The 23,121-nt window shown below is 53.1% G+C and overlaps 1 protein-coding gene across 4 annotated transcripts in view; it reads left to right on the top strand.

The window, feature by feature from the left end:
- The first annotated feature begins 2,029 nt into the window (after nt 1-2,029).
- The window catches only part of LOC129213424 (ankyrin repeat and fibronectin type-III domain-containing protein 1-like), a 249,906-nt gene continuing 228,814 nt past the window's right edge, over nt 2,030-23,121 (top strand). The window contains exon 1 of one of the 4 annotated variants that reach the window (XM_054843419.1): nt 2,030-2,166. The gene's annotated coding sequence lies outside the window, so the exon portion shown is untranslated. Of the gene's footprint in view, nt 2,167-4,567; nt 4,663-23,121 lie in introns of those variants that run through there. The other 3 variants (XM_054843424.1, XM_054843418.1, XM_054843421.1) reach the window with 3 other exon arrangements.

Here is a 23,121-nt window from a genome sequence, read left to right as displayed (position 1 = left end):
TTGCGGGATGCTCCTTGGGCTGTACATAAGCACGGTCATCTCTGAGCTTCTGGGCAGCTTGGCTGGTAAATCACAGAACTCTGAATCACCAGGCAAAGCCTGATGTTAGGGGCGTTGCTAATGAAAGGCAGCCCATAAACCTCTTGGGCTGGCAGCAAAGGCTGCTCACACAAATCATCACTGTTTGAGCGTTCTTAGATTTTTTTAATCTGAATTAAATGTTCTGTGGCCCTGCAGCATGGCAGGTAGATGTGCGCAACATATGAACAGGAAGAACACGGCAAATTCAAATTTAACGGAGTTGTATATAGTATGTTCCAGACTTAACACCCATTCGTTTTGTCCAGGAAGGCACTGTGTGGATGCCCTTCTGTGGTTCCCACCCCACACTGCGGTGCCCATGCAGCTGGTCACCGCGCTGAGATAGTTCCATCTGCAGCAGAGAGTATCAAGGACGAGGACTGGACAGCACCAATTTTTGGGCTGGCTGAAGAGGCTGCACAAAGAGGGCCTGCCCCTGCTTCCATTTGCATCACTGTACATTGGTCTGGGGTAGCACGACAACGACTGAGAGCAAGCTGCAGCTTGCCATCGCTCAGCAATGTGGCACTGCATCGCTGAGCTGCAGGGAAGCGGTGGTGACAGAGACCTGTCATCGGGGCAGGTGGCAGAGCCGCTCCACGTGGCACTGGCACATGAGGGATGTGCAACCCCTCAGCACACAGAGATGCACAAAAGCACTCGCCCCAAACCCGCCAGAGCTGCCCCTCGTCCTCCCCTGTGCCTCGGTGCATGCAGGTGCCCACCCGTGGCAGGTTGCAGGTGGGTTGTGTCTGTGGGTGGGTGCAGGCAGTTGGCAGAGGGGCGTAGAGAGGCTGGTGCCTGCAGGCTGCAGCTGGGATGCGTTATCAGTGAAAAAGTGTAAAGCAGGGCGAGTGGGGAGGAGAAATGCTCAGCAGGTACTGGGAAAAGCCCGGGGAAGAGCAACAGCTCTCAAAGAGGAGTTTGCAGTGATGGAAAACCACCGTGGGTCTTTGATCCTCTGGCTTCTCTTAGGGTAACAGGATTCCCTGAGCCACCAAACTGCAGGGCCGGTATGCTGCTTTGATGCACGTGAGGCTGCACGTCTGAGTTGTGAAGTGGTGTGTGTCCTGAAGTGGTGTGTGTCCTGCCCGCAGCATCCTGCCTCCGTATGTTCATCAGCGTAGTGGTTTTGGATGACTTAAAAGGAACAGCCAGCTTAGGACAGTGCCTTACTTTTTCCAGCCCCCCTGCTCTAGCCGATATCTCCTAACTTTGAGGTTAGAAGCGTAACTGCTTAAGAGCTAAAAAATGCAGCAGGAAGATTTTTTTTTTCCCCCCAGGCAGCCTGCCCCATGCGTGGGGAGCAGGCAGCGCGGGCGGAGTGCTGTTTTCCCTGCCTGTGCTCGCACCTGCCTGCGGGTGCACCTGCCTGCCGGGCAGCAGAGCGCTCGGGACGGCGCAGAAGGCAGCTGCCTGCGGTGCAAGCTGCCGGCGCTTGAAGTACTTCGCCTTACGCTTGCATGCAGGCCGGCAGGCTCAGCTTGCTTTGCTGCTCTGTGCACGTTTGCAGCGCTTTAAAGAGCAAATTCAAACCGGTTTTGTTAAACCGAGCCAGGAAGCGGCCCCGGTAGTTTCAAGAAAATGAATTGTGCTGGAGCGGTGAGTTCCCGACTCGGCTGAGCCACGGTAAGCGCCGCTGCACCCTCTCGCCGGGCGGGACCCCTCCGGCCGGGCTCGGGGGGGGCTTCGCCGGGGCACACACCGGCTCACCCGCCGCTCTCCGTGCGGCCCCCGCGGCAGGCGGGCCAGAGCCCTCCCCCGGGGCGGCGGGGCTGGGCGCCTGGAGCCCGCCGCGCTCCCGGGCCGGGCGGGTCCGTCCCGTCCCGTTCCCCCCCCCCCCCCAGGCCCTCCCGGCGGCCGAGCATCCCGGGGCGGGGCGGGCTGGGCTGGCCGGCGGGTGGGGGTGGTTCCCGGTGCCGCCCCTCCGCCGCCCGCTTCCTCCGCCGCCTCCCCCGGGCCACGGCCGGAGCCAGCTGCTCTCCGCCGGCGGCGGTAGCGGGGCCGCGCCGGGGCTCCCCGGCTGCATCCCCCGGCGTGCGGGCCGGCTGCGCCGCGGGAAGGGCCCGAGGGACGGCGGAGCAAGTGAGCCTCCCCCCTTCTCCCCCCTTCTCCCCCCTTCTCCCCCCTTCTCCCCCCTTCTCCCCCCTTCTCCCCCCTTCTCCCCCCTTCTCCCCCCTTCTCCCCCCTTCTCCCCCCTTCTCCCCCCTTCTCCCCCCTTCTCCCCCCTTCTCCCCCCTTCTCCCCCCTTCTTTCTCCCGTTCTGCAGGAGCCCGGGAGTTGCAAAACATCTCCTGGCTTTGCAGCACGCTTTTTTTTTTTCCCCTTCCCTCTTTCCCCTTACACTTGGAGTAGCTAATTGGATAGGAAAACACTAACTGCAGGGGTGGGATTACTTCATGCTCTTGCAATGCTGTTTTGCTGTTCGATTTCAGCCTTTTCGTGTGAAAAGGGCCTGCCTGGCGGTGCTGCCCCGGCCGCCCTGGGAGCGCGGTGAGGGGCGGGCGCAGGCGCTGCTGTGCCGCCAGCGCCTTTTTTTCTTACCAGGTCTTCACTTTTAAGGGAGATTTCGTTGTCTCTGTGGCTGCGTTGGTTTCAGAGGATACCCGTTCTTTTGAACGGTGCGTTCAGCGGGTCCTGCGGTAATCCCGCTGCATTGCTGCGTGCCCTGAGGTTTCCTCATCTGGCAGGTTAATGCCATCGCTAGGGCTTTTTTTTTTTTCTTTTGCTTCAAGGAGATTTCTATAGAAAACGTGCGATCCAGTGGGCTGTTTTCTTCCCAGCCTGCCGGCTGGTGTCCTGGCTCCTGCAGCCACAAGTTGTCACGGTGTGGAGCAGCTCTGAGCTCTGCTTTGTCCGTCCCCCCCCCCGGAGATTATTTTCCTCTTCTGTTGCTGCAAGTTGGATTTCCTCAGGTTTGAGTATAAGGGAACAAGGAAAGTTCTCATATAGGTGGCATCGACATGGCTCTCCTAAGAATACAGTATGTCTAAATGTGCTCCTTGAAAAGGTTATTCTTGAATATGAGTGAGAAGTTATGTGTCTTTTTAAAGAAAAAAGACTGAGGAGGTGAGTCCTGGACGTCGGTTCCTTTAGGCCAGGAGTCAGCAGGATGCTTAAATGTGGGGATGAGCAACCTGGACTGGTGGATGCATGTTTGCCTCGCTGAAAAGCGTGCAAGTGAAGGACTGGTTTGTGTCTGTCTCGCACTCCGCTTTCCTGCGCAGTCCCCTTCAAAAGGGGGTGCAAAGTGTGGTGCTCGGGAGCAGCTTGCTTCTCCTCACTATCTTTACCCTGCAGGTACTTTTTCCTGCTCTCAGCTGACAATTACAGCAGTAAAATAGGGAGGGAGCTATTTGTCTTCCTTTTTTATTGTAAATATTTTACCTGTCAGACAGTAACCCTAGAAATAATTAAAACCAGGGAAAGTTGCTTTGTACATCTTAAACCTGGGCTTCCCCTGATGGTATCATCCTCTGGGGTGTGGCTGTTGTGCTTTCCTTGCCTGAATTAATTTTATTGTGGTACTGAGAACTCCCATGTGGTCCCTGGAAGTCGTCCTGCATTTTGAGGAGTTCAGAACTTGCTGAGTAGCTGCATTTCTTCCCTAAAAGGTAGTGCTGTTAGGTGGGGAACTTCCTATCCCAGCCTGTCCCTGGGGACCTGAAAGTTGACCTTTGCAAGCTTTCACCCCACCAAAGGTGCTCTTGGTTGATATATTTTTTTAAAGTTACTTGTCTCGTCTAAAGTTATGAAAACTCTATATTTCTCATAATAGTTACATGAATTAGCTTGTGTCCTTCCTTTTCCCGTTCTGCTAAGCAACAATCCACATCTATCTTGGTGCTAACAGCAATCATTCAAGTGCTTCGCAGACCCAGGGCGCCCACAGTCCACTTGTGTTTGCACACTGGAGCTGTGTCAGTCCCAGTGCAGGGAGAGGGGCTGGAGGTGTAGGGAGGGCAAATGCTTTTGGTGAGGTTGCTCCTTGCTGCAGAAAAGTCTGAGCCTCCGCAAGGAAAGCGATACAATCTCAGTGTCTCTTCCTGGAGAACAGCTTCCTTTGGGATGAGGCATCTCCTGCCCTGTACAGTGCGAGGAACTATCATAACTTTCTCGGCAACATCTGCTGTGATGTCAGCGGGGAGCAAGTTGTGCTTTTGATGTTCATCTGGGTGAAAACGTATTGTGTGTTCCTACAGGATAATTAAATCCGTGGTCAGAAAAGGGTGAGATGTTATCCTCAGGGTGGCAGTCATTATGGCAACGGGTCTTTTAATTATCAACCCTTTACCTCCAGTGAGTTATAACTTGAAAGCAAACAGTCTTCTTGTTAGCTTTAAAGATTTAATTTTTTTTAAGAGGGCAAATGATTGTCATTTGCACAGAGCTCAGCCACAGTAATTATCGTTTACTGCCCTTCACAGCATCGCTTGCGTTGGTTGGGAATTGCTGGGAGCAGCGCAGGGCCGGGGCAGAGGTTGGCAGCCTGTGCTGCTCCTCTCCCCTCCACGCAGTGGAAGGGACCACGCGTCTGGAGCCAGCAGCAGCAGCGTGGCCGGGGAAACCCGGGCAGTGCTTGTAAGTACAACTGCAGGGGATGTCGCTTGTGGTGGGGAGCTGAGCCAAAGCGTAACCGAGAGCCTCGTCTGTCCTGGCAGCGGGAGCTGGCGAGGGCACGGGGATGCCTTTTGGTGCACCGCTGGTGGTGCCTGGCTGCTCTCCGGCTGCCGCAGCTCTGGGGCCACAGCCGCCGCTCGCGGAGGCTTGTGTCTCTCCCAAAAGGAGAAATGTGTGTTGGCTGCTTCACCGTCCCTGGGCTGAGTTCGATGTGGCAGCAAGGGCCGGGGCTGTGCTCAGCTCGGGGTGGAGTTTCTTCTCCTTACAGCCTGCGTCTTCTCCAGGCTGTTCTTGCCCTTCCCTTCTGACTTGTTTCAAGTCTCTCCCTGCTTTAATGTTGAGATGTAAAATGACATCTTTGTGGTCAGCTGTGGCAGGTGAGTGATGCTGTATCCTGCTGAGGCCGTGCAAAATGCCACAGCCTGTTTGCTGGGGCTGCAGGCCCTGGAACAGGAAGGGATGAGTGCTAGGCCCTGCAGCTCCTGGCCCTGCGCAGCCCCGTGACCCTGCTGCTGCTTTCCCGCATCCCTGTGCATGTCTGCTCAGCCATCGCTGCTGGAGCCTCCCGCTATTTTAAGCAGTTGTCTCAAAAGCACAGAGTTATCTGTGTTTCATTGGGTCAGAATGAGAGCATGTGGGCCAAATCATGACCTCTCTCTGAGAGCCAGGGCACTGCTTGGTTTTTTTTTTTTTTTGGGATGAAGAAAGGCCATGTAGCTGGAGGATGAGCACAGAGCTGGGGGACAGCAGTGACATTTCAGTGGCACTGAGTTGTCCTGGGCAGACTAACAGGGTGGGCTGGATGCCGTTGCTCGGTGGAACCAGTTGCTATGGTCTCTGCTTCCCTTCTGCTGCTGGGCAGAGTGGGAGTCACCTCTGCAGCTGGGGCCATCAGACTCCCTCGCAGCTCCTCTCCCTCCCTGAAGGAAGCGTTGGCGGTGTGTCTGCTCTGATGCTGTTCAAGCCATGCTTTGCTCTGCCACGTGTTGTCACTGAGGGCAGGGGACAGGATGCGGCCAGCTGTGCAAGAGCACAGCTTCCCCCCCAACCCCCCAGGAGTGAGGGTCTGCTCTGGGGGGACTGTACCACCGATGGTCTTGTGCTTGGGTCCCCTTGGAGCGATGGTTGATGTTCAGTGGTACTGAGCATGCGTACAGCCCCATCGGGTTGCAGTGGCGATGCTCAGAGTTGCCTGTTGGTGCCTGCGGCCCTGGGCGAGCGGGTCTGGCGCAGCTTGCTCAAGGCAGTGTTTGTGCTAGAGAGCACAGGCTTTCAAAAGCTTTAATAGGAAGTTGCTTTTTGTGATAAATTGATGGCTTTGGTTTTTTTGACCTTTGAAAGCTTTTCATGCATTACCTGCATGTAGAAAATGTAATTTTCCACGCTGAGAAATGGTGAGTTCTAGCTTTTAAGCAGAATGACCAACGTGATCTTTCAGATGTCTGGCAGAGCTCATTTAATGTGAAACAACCTGGGGTCCTGGGCTGAGATCCTCTGCTGCAGAGGGTCTGTGTCTGCGTGACAGTGGAGTTGAAAAGGGGAACAGGGAGAATTTAGTAGAATTGTTTTCTTTTGATGTCCATGAAGCTCATGGAGAGACACCAAGGCACGAGGGCTTCCAGACTTAAAGAAGTGTTTTGGTAGTCACTGAGAAGTAGCTTGAGTGGAAGAATGAAATGCTAAAAGGACGAAGGCTGAGGACTGCTTGTCCCCGTTCCCCCATGGCTGCTGTGGGTCACAGAGCACCCGGATGGACACCCCTGCAAGTCACTGCGGAGCCTGCCTGGCTTTGGGGATGTGCGATGTAATGTACGCAGTATCAAACCCAGTTCTCACTCTGTGTTTATTTACAGCATGTATCTGGGGACACCACCGTCTCAAGGTGCTTAGTGCTCACGTGGCGCAGCACTCAGCTGCAGCAGAGGATGGCTCTGCCTCTCTGAGCATCCAAAGTGACACCAAGAGAGCTGCCCACATGTGTGAGTCTGCAAGCAGTAAGAGTCAGGCAGGGCAGCTGCCTGTCTTGTATTTAGTGTTTTGTGGAGTGCTAAGAGTGTGCACAGATGGACAAGAGACCCCAGAAGTCCATCTGAGATGTTAGTTCTGCTTTTTTCACTTGGAAGTTCCCCTCTTTGCTGTATATTGGTGTGCCATTAAAATGGGAAGAGCGTAATTGCCCTCTGGCTGTGCTCGAGCTTCTTAGATTGGACATCTTCTTTTCTCTGCTATTTTGTTTCAAAAACATCCCTTTTTAACAGTGCAGAGGGGAAATTGGTTGAATGTCTTCCTTAAATGCATTTTTTGGGTCATAAGCTGAGTATATCAGTACCGCTTGTTAACGTGCGTACCAGACTTGGTTGGGGGCTGCCAGGTGCATGCACACAGAAAATCCCCGTAACTTGACAGGAGGTGCAGGCATTCAGTCTGCCCTACTAGATGCAACCCCGGAATGCCATGTGTTTGCCGGTGGCCGCGGATCTGCCTGGAGTGACTGAGCTCCAGACATGCCTGTAGCCTGTGGGGACCACAAACAGAGTCCCCTCCTTTTGTGCAGGCTTTTCATCATCTGTGAGATGGAGAGAACTGTTTTTCCCAGGTCCCCAAGAGCAGAGCTGTAAGACTCGTTAATCAGTGATTGGCAAGTGCTGGGAGGCTTTTGGCTGCAGGGCAGAAGGAAAGGTGGGGTGGGTGTTCTGTGGCAGCAGTATCTTGAGATCTTTTAGCCCTTCTGTTGCAAGCACAGAGGAAAACCTTGGCTCGGCCTTGATGGGGGAGCTGTGTTGTGACTGCCGTAGGTGGTGGTAAGTGTCCCCATGAGCAGGTGACTTGGTGATGCCAGGTGGGTTAAATCAGGTGATGCTGAGCAAGGAGCGTTTAAACCCTCCTGTGCCACAGGCTGCTTCCTAATCTGCCTGCTGCTACCTGCTGGGGTCCCAGCCCCTCTCCCTGCTGAGCAGCAGGATCCATGTCCCAGCCCTTAGGGTGTCATTCATGAGGGTCTTCCCTCTGCTCTGTCCTCGAAACCTGACAGATCATATCTTCACCTTCCCAGGCGTGAGAAGACGTGCAGCTTGTTCCCCAGGCTCTGAAGCTGGGATGCACTGAGTGAACGTGGGTGTACCCCTGTTTGGGACTCCCAGCGGTGTCTGTGCGTTACGCTGTAGTGGAGGTGAGATTACCATGTTAAGTACACTAATCCTCCCAAAGGGCAAAAGGGAAAACCTAATCTGGGGAGGTGGCTCTTCAGGGAAGTAATCAGGAAGGATCCTTGCCTGTATGCTGCTCCCTCATGTTGGAGGGGACTGACTTGGGGGCAGCTGGTAGGTTTGTTTTGTGGCTGATGCCTATTAAAAGAGGGGAGGGGTGCGAGAGCCCCATTGAGCTGCTGGTCACCTCAGTGGAGCGTTTGTTGGGTTTAATAACCATGATGTGAAATGTCACAGAATGGCAAAATCTCTTAACTGCTGTGAGACGTCGCAGTGAGCCTGGATGTTCAAAGGCATTCTCTTCGTTCATAAAGAAGAGAGGAGACATGGATTTGTGTTTGAGGAGGAGGAAACCTGCTGTGCAGGTCTGGCAGGGATCTGCCTTGGCTGGGGTGCACCAGCTTCTCCTGGTGCCCACTTTGAAGAGACAGGGGAAGGCTGCTCTGCACACCGGCACCTCGGGCTATTGTTTCTGGTGGGGCTGGTGGTGTTTCTCCATGTTTGCTTACAGCACTGCATGCAGATTTCTTCCCAGGGAGCTGCGCTCCGGGTATGTGGACGCTGGCTTGGGTTTATTCCTATGCAAAATGAGTTTATAGGAATGTACTGAGCTCCTTTATAAAACGGCTTGAGATCTAATGAAAGACATCACTATGTAAGAAAAATATTGTTAGCAAGTTACTCGCGTCGTTAACGAGGTCAGATCATTGCCTTGTAACAAAATTAGTTTGTTTTGCTCTAATCAGTTTTAGTAGCTAGTGTGCTCAATAAATACTCATGTCCTTATGAAAGAGATGGGACAGCATGAGTGGTAGCTGCTGGCAGAATTCTCCAACTCTGAAATGAATTGTGCAGATTATTTTGGGAAGGCATCTTTCCAGATGTGCAGTGCCCCTGGAGTGATGCTGGCAGAACCCCGCTTCAGCCAGGAATGATCATGGTCCATAGCGTGGCTCCTCTGTAAAGAGCTGTCCATAGGGGTGTTCAGAGAAGCATTAGCAGCAGGAACATCTTTGGACTCTGCTGTTGTCTTCATTTTTACGATCCCATTTGACATGCAGCAGGCTAGGTGTCTCTCCGAACTCTTCCTTTCTTTAATCTATGTAAACTGTCAAGACCCCAGGGGCTGTCAAATACATTTGCCCTCTACATTAGGAAATGTCCTCCTAGGTATTTGCACCTCTAGTATCTTTTCTTTGTTGTTTTGTTTTTTTTTTTTTTTCCCCTGACATCGGTGGTGTGTTGCTGAAAAGGCAACCTGTGGTGGCTGGGATGGATGGGCAGGGCTGAAGGCAGCTCGAGAGGATGGGGTACTGAGAGCCACTGCTGTGGTGGTGACTTGGCTCAGGAGAAATGATTGTCAGTGGGACATGCTTTCCCTTACAGGTGTGATGGTTGTGCACGTGCCTTCTGCACACCCAGCTGCTGCTCGGCAAGAGAAGAGCTGTGATGATGGGCAGCAGCAAGCACCTTCCCCTGTGCCTCACTCAGGGGAACACAGGGTGGGCTATGAGCCATGACCTACCATGCCCTCTGTCTCTCTTGGTAGACCTGTACCTGTAAACTGAGTCAGAGTGTAGCTTCTGAGCAGGAGTCAGGCTGAACTTGACCATCCCACGCGTGCTGGAGGTGAGTGGGTCTTCTCCAGCGTCTGCTTGGCAGCTCCTTGAGAGCATGGTGCACCATCGAGTCGGTGTGGGGAATGGCTCTTGCCAGCGCTGTGGCCTCCATTTCCTCGTGCTCTCCGTTCTCCTTGATGGATCCTCACAGGAACCTGGGTTGGGCTCTTGGAGTGCACGCAGCTCAGCAGTCCTTTTCTGTGAGAGACTTTCTGCAAAAGGACGAGTTCATGCTGGAGCCCCCAGCTCTCCCTCCCCCTAATCCACTTGCTGACTTCAGCTAAAATACTGTTAATCCTTGCTATACTTTCCATTTCCTTCCTAGCATTTCCTTCTGGCTCAGTTCAGATGTATTTTTTTCCCCTGAAATTGAGGGAACTGATGTTGGGTAGTGACCTCTTGGAGGGGTGCCAGGTGTTGGAACTGAGGCAGTTTGTGGGCTGTGATCTCTGCACCTCAGGGTTTGCCTGTCTAGCTGGCCATAAACAGTGAGGTATCATTTGTCCAGAGTACGCGGGGCTTCCTGGGCCCACTGCTCCATCAGTGCTCCTCTGCCACCTGCGTGGGCCGTTAGAGGTGATGACCTAACAGACTCTTAACTAAATAAGAACCAGTGGGAGGAAATACTTAAAATGCAAGTTTGTGTAGCTGATGCCATGGCTGCCATGGTTGCAAAATCCAGCTTTGGAGGTGTGACTGCTGCGTGGACCTGCTGCTCTGCTGCTGCTTGTCTGTGTTGTGAAAGCTCCTGATAAACAGACTGAGGCTGTGATTGCTGAGCTGCCATCTGTGGTAGCCCTCCAGCTCCTTCCCGTGCCTTTGCTCTAATTCTCGTCCTGTGGTGAATCAATTCAAGAAGCTGACCAGACAAAAAGCTGCATACTGGTGTTGTATGGTGGCATTTTTGGTGGTCTAGGCCCTGGTCTCAGAAGCACTAGCGTGGGTGCGGGGAAGGGGCAGCTGCAGGACTTGATGTTTCTCCTTGATGAACTTTGTGAGATTCCTGTTGGCCCATTTCTTCAGTCTGTCAAGATACTTCTGAATGGCAGCACAATCTTCTGGGACAGACACAGTGACTTGATATTCCTTTGGGGTCTTCTGCCCTTGCTCCCATCCTTTGTGTACTTCCTTTTAATGTCTGAGTTCAGTCAGGACCTCCTTGCTCATACGTATAGGCCCCCTGCCACTACTGCTTGGTTTCTAGGAAGTGGAGATGGATTGTTCTTGAGCTTGGAGGACATGATCCAGAACAGTCAACTGAGTGTCCTGGACTGCTGTTCTCCCTAGGACTGTGTCCCATGGGATTCCTTCAAGCAGGTCCCTGAACAGAGTGTCTGCTCTCCTGGAGTCCATGGCTGTGGTCTGCAGGCTAATTGTCGTGTTCAACCCTCTTGAGATCCTGAACTCCACCTCTCATAGCACTTCAGCCAAGGCTGCTCAAGACCTTCGCTTCCCTGACCAGTTCTTCCTCGTTTCTAAGTACTAGACCCAGCAGAGTGCTCCTCTTATTGCTGTGCCATTAAGCTGTCATCAGTGCTCTCCAGAAATCCCCCAGCTTGCTTGGAGTCCTGCTGTGGTGTTCCTCCAGCAGATATTGGGGCTGCTCAAGCCTACTGTGAGGACCAGGAACTGCAAACATGAAGCTTCTTCCAGTTGTCTGAAGCTCTCAATTGCTTTGTCCTGATCAGGTGGTCTGCTGCAGACACCCACCACAATGTCACGTTGATCTGTCCCCCAGCCCTGGCCCTTAAGCTCTTGACTGGCTCATCGGCTGTCCTAAGGCACAGCCCCGTGTACTCCAAGCAACTCCTCCTCACAGTCCCACAGAGCCCATGTCCACCCATCGCAGCACTTGGTTGTCTCAGCTGTCCTACCATGTCCTGTGGTCCTGGTGAGACCAAAGGCTCAGCTGTGTCCTGGACCTGCCTCAAGGCAGTGTTGGGAAGCCACGTTCCCCCGCAGCATCCTGGACCGTGGGGGCTCAAGCCGTGCTCTGGCTGTACCATGGGCCTCTCCTTTAATCGGTTTTGAATTTCCCACATTTTAATTCCATTGAATGCCCTTAATTCCTGTGTCGCGGAACAAGGAGAGCTCTGTGCAGAAAAGCTCTGTTGGAGACGCGTATTTTGGCGATTCTAAAAATACACCTTGCTCGCCGAGGCTTGTGTGGGGTAACCATAGCAACGTGGCTCCAGGAGCAGGGTTAAAAACAATTGTACCAATTAAGGGGAAAATAGAGCTGTTAAAGCTTATAAAACCTAAAAATTAAAAAAAAAAAAAGGAAAAAAGAACAAATACTGTGCATGATGCTGTGGTCTGCAGGCCATCTTATATTGGGTTGATTGAAACTGTCCCCCTTCAACTCTTAAGGAGCATCCCAAGTGTCGGTAACCTCGCTGTTCCTGCAGCGCGTCCGGCTCTGGGTGCGCTCAGCCCTGCCCGTCGGTCTGCGCGACGCAGCCGCCCCGTGCACTCGTGCGTACGGCTCCCAAACCAACAGCAGCAAAGCGTTACTAAACAACGGGTAGATGTGGGAGCGTATCTTCTTGAGAATGAAACGTGCTGGTTCAAAGAGCAGCCTGGCTGAAACTTGGGGAGTGTTTTGAGGATAAAAGCGTGGTCTGAAGAACAATTTTGGCCTGCAGCGTTGGCCTGTGTGAGGGGGCAGGTGTATGTTAAAATTCATGCGCTGAGCCAAAGTCCCTCAAAATCAATGGTGATGCTTCCATTGATGGATTAGCTCTGCGCTGGGAAGGCAGGCCTGGTAAAAGCTACCAGATGAGCCTGAAAGCAAAGGGCTAATTTTGTTCAAAATATATTTGCTTTAATTGTCCTTGCTGAGCCCCGGCCAGGGTCAGAGGAAGCCTCAGGAACGTGCTGCCAGCCTGCTTGCTGGGGATGGCACCGGGGAGAGTGTCTCTGGCTAGAAACTTCTACTGGAGAAGGCTGGGCAATCTGGCCCTTCAAAAAGCTTGAAATAATTTTATTTCAAGCACCTTTTTGCTCTGCCTCACAGAAAAATATAATGGAATGCTTCAGAGTATCTCTTTCCAAAATATTCCAGGGTTTTTGCTGATGTCGCAGGTGTTTTCCCTCCCCAGCTGGCCGTGCTGTCCTACCCCAGCGTGCTGATGTCGGGTGCTGTGGATAAGGGGGCTTGGGTGCAACTGTGCCTCCACCTGATCGTCTGGGAAGCTTCTGATCCTGGAGCAGAGAGTGGTGATGATGCTGCTGCCCATCCCTGGGCTCGAGCCTGCGCTGGTGATGGCTCCTGCCCTGCCTGTTTCTCCCCAGGGCTGCTCAGCTCTGGTCTTGATCAGTCCCACCAACCCTGAAGAACCGCTAGAAGCTTCTCGCTGTGTGTGTAAGCACTGGAGAGAAGGACCTCAGGGAGGGTACCGGTCACTTACTGGTTTTGCTTCTCCAGAAGCACACGGGCATTGCTGTAGAGCCAGTATCAGTGGAGGAGAGTTTGAGGTTAAAACCGTGCTGGGCTTGGAGCAGAGGATGCAAACCAGAGGTCTGTGGAGAGGAAGGAAGCGGGGGCTGTGCAGCTGTGCTCAGAGGATGCTGCGCCTGCTGGAAAGCAGCAGTGGGATCTCCTGAGACAATTTAGGTGAAGGAAGCCGTGATGAAGTCACCAGTTTACTTGGCTTGGTGGTGGCAGGAGGTGTCATTAGTGGTGCTGGTGGGGATGGGACAAGAAGTTCAGGTTAAAGGTTGTGAGAAGGCAAACGGGCACTTCTGTCTTGTGTGCGCAGGGCACCGTCCCCGGGCCAGCAGCTCGCTGTGCGGTGGCTGAGCTGCACGGCACACGGGACGGTCAGTGTTTCACGCAGCCCAGAGAGGGATCTCTGTGTCTCCAAGAACTGGTCCTTCCCCTCCACTGGGTGTGAGCGAAACCTTGGCTGTGCCCTGTGGACGCAGGCCGAGCTGGTGGTTTGGGCGTGATTTCAGGCAGGGACTGGTATTAATCCCTGGGGACGGCAGGTGTGGGTGCCCCTGTGACTCCCAGGGGGTGTGGGTGCCCCTGCGACCCCAGGGACGCTTGCTTTGCTGAACTGGGGGGCTCCAGGGGGTGGCATTGCTCTAGGTCAGTGGAAACGTAGTCCCCTGTGACCCTGCAGCAAAACCTTCTGCTTGCAGAGAAGCCCCGGACAGGATGGGGATTTAAGTCTTTAAACTAGTTCAGGCAAATTTAAAAAAATTTAGGGTGGATGTCGTTAACTCGCTTTGAATTATGGTTTGCATCAATTTGGGTTAATTGAGCTGGAGGCCACCCTGTAGCATGGGGGGGGCGGTTGCATAGGTTAAACCAAAAATGTGCTTGAAACTGTTTTGGAAACTGGGCCAGGCTGGGGAAGAGGCAGAGCTGAAGGCAGGACGCAGGGGAAGGCTCGAGCACGCCTGGTGGCAAAGCTGGCGGCACACAAAGGTGCCAGGAGCCTTCCTGGGCTCTGACTCCGAGTCCTCGGCTCCTGGCTGGGGCCGGTTTGGTGGGTGAGGACTCAGTGGTGAAGCTGGCGTGGCCGGGGTTTAACTGGGACCAGGCAGCCGTGTGCTCTGGTAGCATTGAGCTGCTGAAAGGGTGAACGGCTGATCTGGAAGGATCTGTGTGTAAATAGCCGAGGAGTCATGCTGTGACCAGACCTGGCCGCCCTCAGAGCCACGGGAGCTCCAGCGGATGCAGGTTTGGCTCGAAGCCCCATCAGGTGGGAGGGAGGAGGGCAGCGAGGTTTCGCCCTGCTCTGTAGGCTGCTTGGGAAGGGCTGTCCCGAGCCTGGTCCTTTCCACATCGCCTCCTCCCTAGCACATCTTGCACGTGGCACAACTCCAGCGTGGTTCAGCACTGGTTTTCCTGCGTTACTTTGCAGGCAGACCCCGGCGCAATGTGCCTCTGCTCCGTCAGCTCTCTGCAACCCTTTCTCCGGCGGCTCTGGCGTTTGTTCGGTGTCCGGGTGCCTCTCTGTCCCCCTTAGCAGGAATGCGCTTTCTTCTTTCTATTGCCACTGTTTCCTCGGCAGCCGTGGTCCCCTGTGAAACGCCTCTGCTCTTCCAGCCGCGGCTGTGAGAGGGGCTGCAGGGGGGCGATGCGTGCGTAGGGCGAGGGGAAGAGGCAGCATAAAGAGCTGCTGTTCCCTCCCTGTGAGGTATAACGCCAAGAGGGTTTCTTCTAAAGTGTGCTTGCCCTATCCCTGCAAAATTAAAATTAGTTCTAATTAAGTGGAGGTTAACCTCCACTGTGCATGTTGCAAATTAATGGAATGTGCGATTAACTTATCTTGCAGCACTAGAGGTTCTTGAAAATTACTTGGAAAGAAATGTAGCCCTGTATGTGGTTTGAATTTTTAATTTATGTTAATAGTTCAGGTTTGAATTAATTAATATTTTAAATGACGGACCTTTGATCTTTTCTTTTTTTAACCACTCCTGCTTCTGCAGCTTAAGTAATCTTTCCAACTCTTCTCCCTTTGTAGTGAAATGAATTGGACAGAAATACATAATATGATAAGGACGTGCTAAATACACCCTGAACCACAGCTGTGGTAAAGCTTGTCTTGTCCCTGGGGGGGCTGTCTCTGCCACTGCTGGTGCCCCCTCCAAGGAGAGGGCTGCAGCAGGATCCAGAGGTTGAGGGGGAGGCAGTACCTTGTATCATTTTGGTGTGCGTTTGGGGGGTAAAACCCATCTTGTGAGTTTTTTGCTGGTTTTTTTGGAAGCGGTATTTGCGTTTGCAGTCGTGTGTTTTGAACATAGCTCTGTCTCTTCTGGACACTCATCTTTTGCCAAGTGACTTTCCTTGTTGCGATACCCAGGTGAGCACAAGCAGGTCACGCTCCTGTTTGGTTTACTGAGCCAGAGAGGACTGAAACTCCTTGGGGAAAATCTGGTGTGACCTGTGCAGGAAAACGTGTGTTTCCACTCGCAGCAAGCCTCTGCTGCTTCTGTGCCAAAGTCAGGAGAGTGAGGGTCTGGTTTTGGACTGATTTGGGGTGCAGCATGCTGACTTACCCTTCTGCTGGGGATAGCGTCGAACTAGCCACTTGAGCTGTTCCAGCAATGTTTTAAAATAGCAGACATCATCTCAGAAGTTTCCCTGTCCCTGCCAGAACATTGACCTTGTGAGGCTGGCTTCAGCTGAAGCCAAATCTTCTGAGAATGGCTGTTTTCTCCCTGCTTCCTTTCCCTGTGTGCTCCCAAGCCGTGGGGACCCACGGGTGTCTGTGGATCCAGATCCAAGCCTGCCCTTCCGGGTCTGTGTCGATGACCCTGCTCTGCTGGGAAGCTTTGGTTGTGCAGTTCCCAGCTCCTTATCTCGCAACGCAGGGACTGGCTGGGTCTTCACCGTGGTTGCCATCCAGCAGATGGGCATTTCTGGAGGAGCAGGAGTGAGGTTTGGCTTCTCTGTTCCCCACTCAAGCCTTTCTGTGTGCCTGCTCTGGTTCGCAGCTCCTCAGGGCAGGTCCTTGAATGATGACCGTGGCATCTCTGGCTCTGGGAGGAAATTGCTTGTCTCAAAACTCAGCATATTGGAGTCCCTGTGCTCAAACTTGACGTCGAAGATGAGTCCTGTGCTATTTTGCTTGCTGCTGCTGTTTGCTTTTGCTTGAGGTTGTTCTGTTTTCTGCATGTATCTGGCAGTCGGGTTGCCTGGGGTGGTGGGCTTCTGTCTGGGAAGAGCAGGTTTATCGGGGGGAAGAGCAGGCCTTAAAGGTGAGTTTGTTATTTTCTCAAACCGAATGAGTGGGATTTGGAGGAGGAAGCAAAAGGGTGGGCAGCAGTTCCTAGCAGTGGTCTTGCTCTTTACTTTTGTGGTCAGTTAGTGACTCTGAATTGGCAGTTGTGGCAGGGGAGAGCCCAGGGGACATCTTGGGGGGGGGGGGGGGGGGGGGGGGAGAGATGCTGAACGGGGCTGCCATGGCACTTCTTCAGCAGAGTGCCCTAGGTGGATTGGGCATGTTTTCCAGTCCTGGTGCTGGTGTGATGCTCTCGGACAGTTTTGGGGGCCCCCAGCGTGTCCAGGGAAACAGAGAAGCAGTTTGAAACTCAGTAATGGTGATGCTTTGGAGCAATGGCCTTCTCCCAGTGTGGGCTGTCCCATGGGGTGGTGGCACATGGTTCCTGGCCATGGCTCAGCCACTGCTGGCCTCACCCACCTATTTGGAGCTGGGGAGGGCGGTTGTTGCTGCGGGAGGGTGAGGTGGCTGGGGCTGGAGAGGGGACTCTGCTGCGCTGAGCCCTCTCCAGCTGGCCAGAGGGGCTTTTCTTCAGCCTTGCAGGGTGGGGGAAGCTACTTGACCTTTAGTGAAGATTTGTTTCTGCATTACTTGCCCTTTTAACACATGATTGAAAACAAGCTGTAGGGGAGAGGGAGCCAGAGCTCTGTAATTGAGCTACTGGGATCAGTCAGGAGTATTTCTTGGAGAAAAAGAGCATGTAGAGGGAATAGATTTTGTTGTTGGTGATGGATTGCCTGCCTTTGTGGAGATGCACACCCGGCTCTGGGATGCTGCTGTACAAACTTAACATGAGGGTCACAACCCCTTGTGTCACGGTTCAGCGCAGAGAGCTTGGGAACGCCTCGTGGTCTGGCATTTGGGAGGCTCTGGAGGTGTTTGCTGCAAACCTTACCTCTTGAAAGCACTAGCACTCACCTCCAGCAATTGCCTTGCCCAGCAAGGACTTGGTTCAGTCCTCTGGGGTGGCGTCTGCTGGGCTGTGGGGATGGTGGTCACTGACGTGGAGAAACCAGTGCGCGTGATCCGAGAATCTGTCCTGGGGGTTGGCAACCAAATGGGCCCGGGAGCCTGCCGTGGCGCCGGCAGTCTGGGTCCCTGTGTGCACGCTGATGTTGTTTCAGAGTGGCAACAGTGGTTTAGCTGAAGTCTTTATATCTTAAGTGTACATGACCTATTCATCTGTCTTCAGGTATTTGGCAAATATGGAGGCATAGTGGATAAACCACTACAAATATTTGTAGTTCCCTGAGAAAAGAGCTCTGTGAAACTTGAGGTTTTGCCTTATGTGTGCTTCTTTCTTGCTCTGCTTTCCAGGTTCAGATCTTGAAGTGCTTGGCAGAGAGACAAGGCTGGCCTTTCACAGCCAGGGAATTAAAGGGCTTTGTCACCTCTGCCAGTCCTGTGCCCCAGGCTTGTGACCGTCTCGCAGCCTGCATGATGCTGCAGGTGGCTGCTGGCAGGCACCGTGTGACGGGCTCTAAACCCCTTGTCCCGGGGCTGATATTGCAGCCAGCTGTGGAGTCTACTAAAATCCTGGCACCCTGTCCAAGTGCTTTGGGAACTGGTACAGGGACTTCTGTCCTTCTGGGCCATCCCTTGGGACAGGACACCTGGTAGGAGCGTATATAGAAATACCGAGGAGTTAAATACGTTCTCAGTGTAAAGAGGTGGCACGACGAGGTGGAGGAGTATGCCTTTCTCAAGGGCGGGGCTGGGGTAAGGTATTTGGAAGCCAAGTTTTCCTCTCAGTTATGGAGAACATTAGAGCCCCATGCCTGACGGCAGTCTGTTGGCTGGAGGGTGAAGTACTGGTACATGGTGTGTGCAGGGGTGCTGCTTCCACCCTCCCTTGGAGCACAACAAGTTGAAACCTAAGGATGTTAGAATTCTGCCACTGGATGTTTGACTGGCATGTCTGCTGCTTTGCATTCAGTAGTCTTTCCATTCCACTCCGTTGAAACTTGGAAGAAACTTTTCTGTGCATTTACACCAAGCGGTTGAGGTGAGATGGGAAACTGCGACAAGCTGTGAGGGTTGCTGAGGGATGGCGGTGCGGGGTGCAGTTGTGTGCTGCACCATTTATAAAACCCAGACGCTTAAAAGCAGGGAGGTGTCCAGTTTGAGGACATCATAAATCTTACCTCCACTCATATCACAAACATGAAGGGTATCCTTCATACCCAGTGCAGGGAAGATTACAGTTTTAAAGGATCATAAACTCTCCTTTTTACTGGAACATCAAAATTCAAGCATGACTAGAAATCCTCTTTCAGAAGTGACGATTGCAACAGGTCTGATCCTGGGAAAAGGGCTTAAGTGTGAGTACCTTGGCTTGGCATAATCGGAGAGATTACTGGGGGCCAAATCCAGTGACAAAGTTGGGGGGGGGGATGTCTTACCATAGACTTAGCTGGGTTTTGTGAGTAGAGTGGGAGTATGTGCCATGTGTGTACATAGACAAGCTCAGGACGTGCTCAGCCAGTACTCTGTGATCGGCTGAGTGTATCTGAGGATGTTCCCACTTTCCCCTCTCCTGATTGAGCTGCTTGTTGGACCTCTTGGCTGAGCCCTGAGCTGTCACTTGTCCCCAGTTCACCAGAAGCGATGTGAGATTGATCTGTCCTGACCTCCGAGTCGAAGCCCAAGTGTAACGAGGCTTTACAGTAAAGCTACCCTTACAGAAATGTTCCCAAGAAGTGTTTTCTGGGCAGGCTTAGAAATTCGGTTGTAAACAGAGATATCAGAACTATGTAATTATATTATTCTTCTATTTCCCTTGAAATAATGACAACATTTCCAAGTGACAAAGCACAGCGGTCCTACAAAGCTGTGGACTGGGTGTCATCCTTGCAGGGTGGACCTGGTGGCCACCTTCGGAGTGCTGAGGTGGTGGGTCTGGCACCACCTAGGCAGGGTTATATCAGCATCTGCCCGTGGATTTGGGAAGCAAACAGATCTTCTGTGTGCATCTCCAAGGGTCCTGTTCGTGCCGTTTGGTCAGAGCCATCCCTACCCATTGGGCTTGTGCCGGGCTCCTCTGTGCTGCGTTCGTGGCCTCTGGCATCGTGAGGAACATGCGATTTCAGTTCTGTTTAGGAAAATCTCAAGTGTTAGCATTTATGAAATTTCCTAAAGTAGGATTCAGGTAGAAGTTTACACTTGTGCTTCCTCAGTATGTTTTCAGACATGTCCCTCAACAGGCATATGTTAAGCGAAGACCTGTGGTCCTCATAGCAAATATCCATACTATATTTATATCCTCACACGCTTCTCCCTTCCCCTCACTGGAGGGTGCTGATCCTTGCGCTGAAATCGATACAAGACTGCTATTTCAGCAGTTGTTCTCATCTGGGTTTAAAAAGCAATATATGCTTTGAGTGGGACCTTTGTAAAACTGCAAGGCCTCGCTAGCTCTCAACAATCATCTTTGATAGAATGTTGATTCTTTTTTTCTTTTTTTCTTTTTTCTTTGGATTTCTTCCAAGCAGAGTGCTTTGGGGTTTTGCAAATGTCAAGAAGCAAAGACATAGCTTACACTGGGATCACAGAGTGTTTAAGCAAAGCCTCCTGGTGAAGCCGCTGCCGCAGTGATACTCCAACGCAATCTGGGGCAGAAGTGTTTGTTTTCGTTTGCCACGCTGATCTTGCATTAGGATGGGTAACGGCTGTTTGCCCGAACTGCGTTTGTGCTGTCGGTCACAGTAGCAGCAGCGTGAGCTGGGAGCTTTGCGCCGAAGGACGCTGTGCAATTTGCACAGAAGAGTTGAGAGCCTCCAAGCTGGATCCAGCCGGCAGCCGGACAGACGGGAGGTACACAAGTGTGCATCGCTCCCTTGAGCTCCACCGGCCCGCTCTGCTGTGGAGACTGGTGTGTGTCGATGGATCCATCGGGTGGTGGGATGTGCCTGGAGAGATGCTCACGCTGGCCAGTGGTGCGATGCTCTGGGAGAGCAGCACCCTCGGTCCTTGTGCTCGGTGCCCCTGCAGTGGTCAGCTCTACTGTTTATTGATGGCGCTTGGGCACTGGAAGAAGGGTCTTCTAGGTATTGGGAAGGGTGAGGGAAGGCAAAGGGTGGGCTGCATGGTCACTTCTGGACTGTTAAGGATGGAGAAGTCCGTGGTGGGGCCACCTAAGGACTGGTTTGGAGGCTCCATCAGCAATCTGAAAACAGGCTCCTGTGCCCTCCCTAAACAGCCTCTTTGGACAAGGTTGGGGCAGGACAGCAGAAAAGCCAGGCGCGGTCTGTGTGGAGTGCTGAAGTCTGCTAGGGGACGCCCCAAAGGGCAGGCCAAATGTGCCCAGAGCAGGAACTCGCAGAGTCTTCCTCGAACTCTGCCCAACCGTCAGATGTGTCTGGGCACTGCCAGGCTAAACTTTCTCTACTCAGACTAGGTTTTGCCTTGTGTACGGACTCTTGGTTGTAGGCTGTAGATTGGATGTCTCTGCTTAAGTGAATGTACTGGGCTGCAGCCCAGTGTCACGCCAGGTGTGCAAAAGTGCCTTGAGAGCCCAAACCTTCCAGAGAGTGCCACTTCCCTTCCCAAAGCCAGGTGATCTGTGCAGGGGGCCGCAAGTGGCCCCCACCACGTAGGTCTTTACCCTATGCCAGGACCAGGGTTGGCGGAGCATCAAAGTGCAGCAGAGGGAGGCGGCCAGAGGAACAGGAGGAGATTTTTCTGGCCCAGGAGGAACGATGCTGTTTACACTGGTTTTGCTGCAAGCCAGTGATTCGTTGCCAGCTTTAATGGTAGAGCAAAGCATATTTACTCAGCTTGTTTGGACAGATAACAACTGCTGGATAAGAAACTGTCAGATGGGAATCAATTAGAGGCTTCAGCTCTTGAGTGAAAGATTGTATTTGACATCCAACGCCCTGTGAAACTGAGTAAGGACAATGCTGCTATTTATGTGGTTCTCTTCTGGTTCCTTCCCTTCTTCCCCATCATCATCTTTGCTCTAATATTAGAGCTTTGACCCTCTGTGTGTCGCTCCCAAAGCGAGCCCTGACACCAAGCCTTTCACGTGGCTCCTGTGAAGAGATCTTTGTGTTTGCGAGGGGGGGTTGTGGGGTTGGGGCAGCGTTACGGCCCTCTTCCCTTCTCTCCCTGGGGACGAGGCAGCGATTGCAGAAGGCTGACTTTCTGCCAGGGAGAGCCCAGCACAGGTACTAGTATGTGCCCTGCAAGTGGTCGTAGCCGGGGTTTGTGTGGCAGCTGGAGCCCGGGCTGGCTGTGCAGCAGGGTCGGGGGCTGGTGCCTGGGGGCTGGCTGCTGTTTCAGCTCTGGGTTCACTGCTTTGGGTGGCATTGTGGCCTTTTGCTCCTCTCGACTTGATTCATTGGTATGTTGAATGGTGATATGACTTCACCCGCTTCTGCTGGGAGCTGTTTGTCACAAGAGCAGATGAAGTCGTCTTCCCATGTGATGATGGCCCCCGGCAGCGTATGTGTGGCGTGAGGAGGGGAGGGGGTGCAGAAGAGCAGAGGGGGGGTGATGGCTGTTACTAACAAAAAGCTCCTGCTGTCCTGGAGATCCTGCAAGACTCCTGTGTTACGGGAGAGTCATTGTGAGTCTGTGTCACCATGACATCTCCTTGCCTACGACTCAGCCAACGCTGCCCAAGCTGCCAGTGAATGAGTCAGCAGGCTCAGTAAGGTCACTGGTCTGTATTTAGCCTCCAGGCAGAGAGGCTCCTGGCTGCATTTATGATACAACTTGCTTAAAAGCCTCTTTCCTGAGCAATGATGCCTACGCCCTTGCCTGGGACCTCTGGGCTTGGGTACTGACAGGCTGCCACCACTGGGGAGCCTGTGTTTGGGGGTCCCAGGGGCTGCAGCTCTCAAAGAAAACACTTGTGATGCCGCTCTCTGTCCTGGAGAAACGCCCCATCTTAAACCACAAGCATCCATGCAGAAACATGAAGCTCTGGAGGAAAGGTTTGCAGTGGGCTTGCCTCTTCCCTCCCTGCTCCCCCTTGGTACCACACTAACTGCATTAAAGAGCATGTCCTGGAATGCACTCAGTCCTGAACGTGAATGCTCCTGTCACGAGTAAAGGAAAAGCTTTTCAGTGAGGTAAAATAATTAATTTGCTTTTCTTACTTTGGGACCTGATTTTGAGGCGGGCTAGAGGCTCACAGAACATGCACTAGATCTTGGCTTCTCTATCTCCTTTTCTTCCCTTTAATGATGATGCAAAAAAGATTTTCAACTTCTTTCAACTGTTGGCTTTCTAGGTATGCTTCAGTGGAGGTGTGAAATCCAGTAGGAACTTCTTGTTCCGTAATGCGTATGGAGCTGTGGTATTGTCCCTTGTACATCCCTTAGAAATAGCTTTTAGATTTGAAGGGTCTTTGCAAGCTGAAACCTGCTGTTAGGTTTGGTGTTCTGGGGAGGTCAAAGCCAGCACTGCCCTCTCCATGCCTGGCTTGCTGTGCTCTTCCTCCGTCCCCCTGAGCACCACCTCCTGGAGCTGTCTGCCCTGCTGAGCTGGGGATCAGCCTTGGTGCCAAGCATGAGCGTTTGCGCAGCTTGGCTCTGCAACACATTGATGTGGACCTGAAAGAAGAGGAGCAGGTGAGCGTGCTTCAGAAAAGGTGCTGTGCTGGAGGAAATGAGCTGTTGGGGGCAGGCAAAGTAATGGCTGGAGGTGTCTAAGCAGCTAAGGGGGGACACAGCATCGTTGCGTGGCGTGGTCGTGAAGCTTTCCCGCTCCAGACGTGCGTGTTCCCTGAAGTGGAGCAGTGCCTGCCTGTGCCTGGGGGGTATGGCCCTTCTGGGGGAGAAGGCAGAGGCTGTGGGAGGGTGTCGGGCTGGTGGGACGCAGCGCTGCCAGCACCAGCCCTGCCCCGGGTGC

This window comes from Grus americana, chromosome 15, assembly GCF_028858705.1.
Source record: "Grus americana isolate bGruAme1 chromosome 15, bGruAme1.mat, whole genome shotgun sequence".
In the NCBI taxonomy this organism is placed as follows: domain Eukaryota; kingdom Metazoa; phylum Chordata; class Aves; order Gruiformes; family Gruidae; genus Grus; species Grus americana.
The sequence above is the reverse complement of the archived record's forward strand: the minus strand, read 5'-3'. Positions and strand labels throughout refer to the sequence as shown.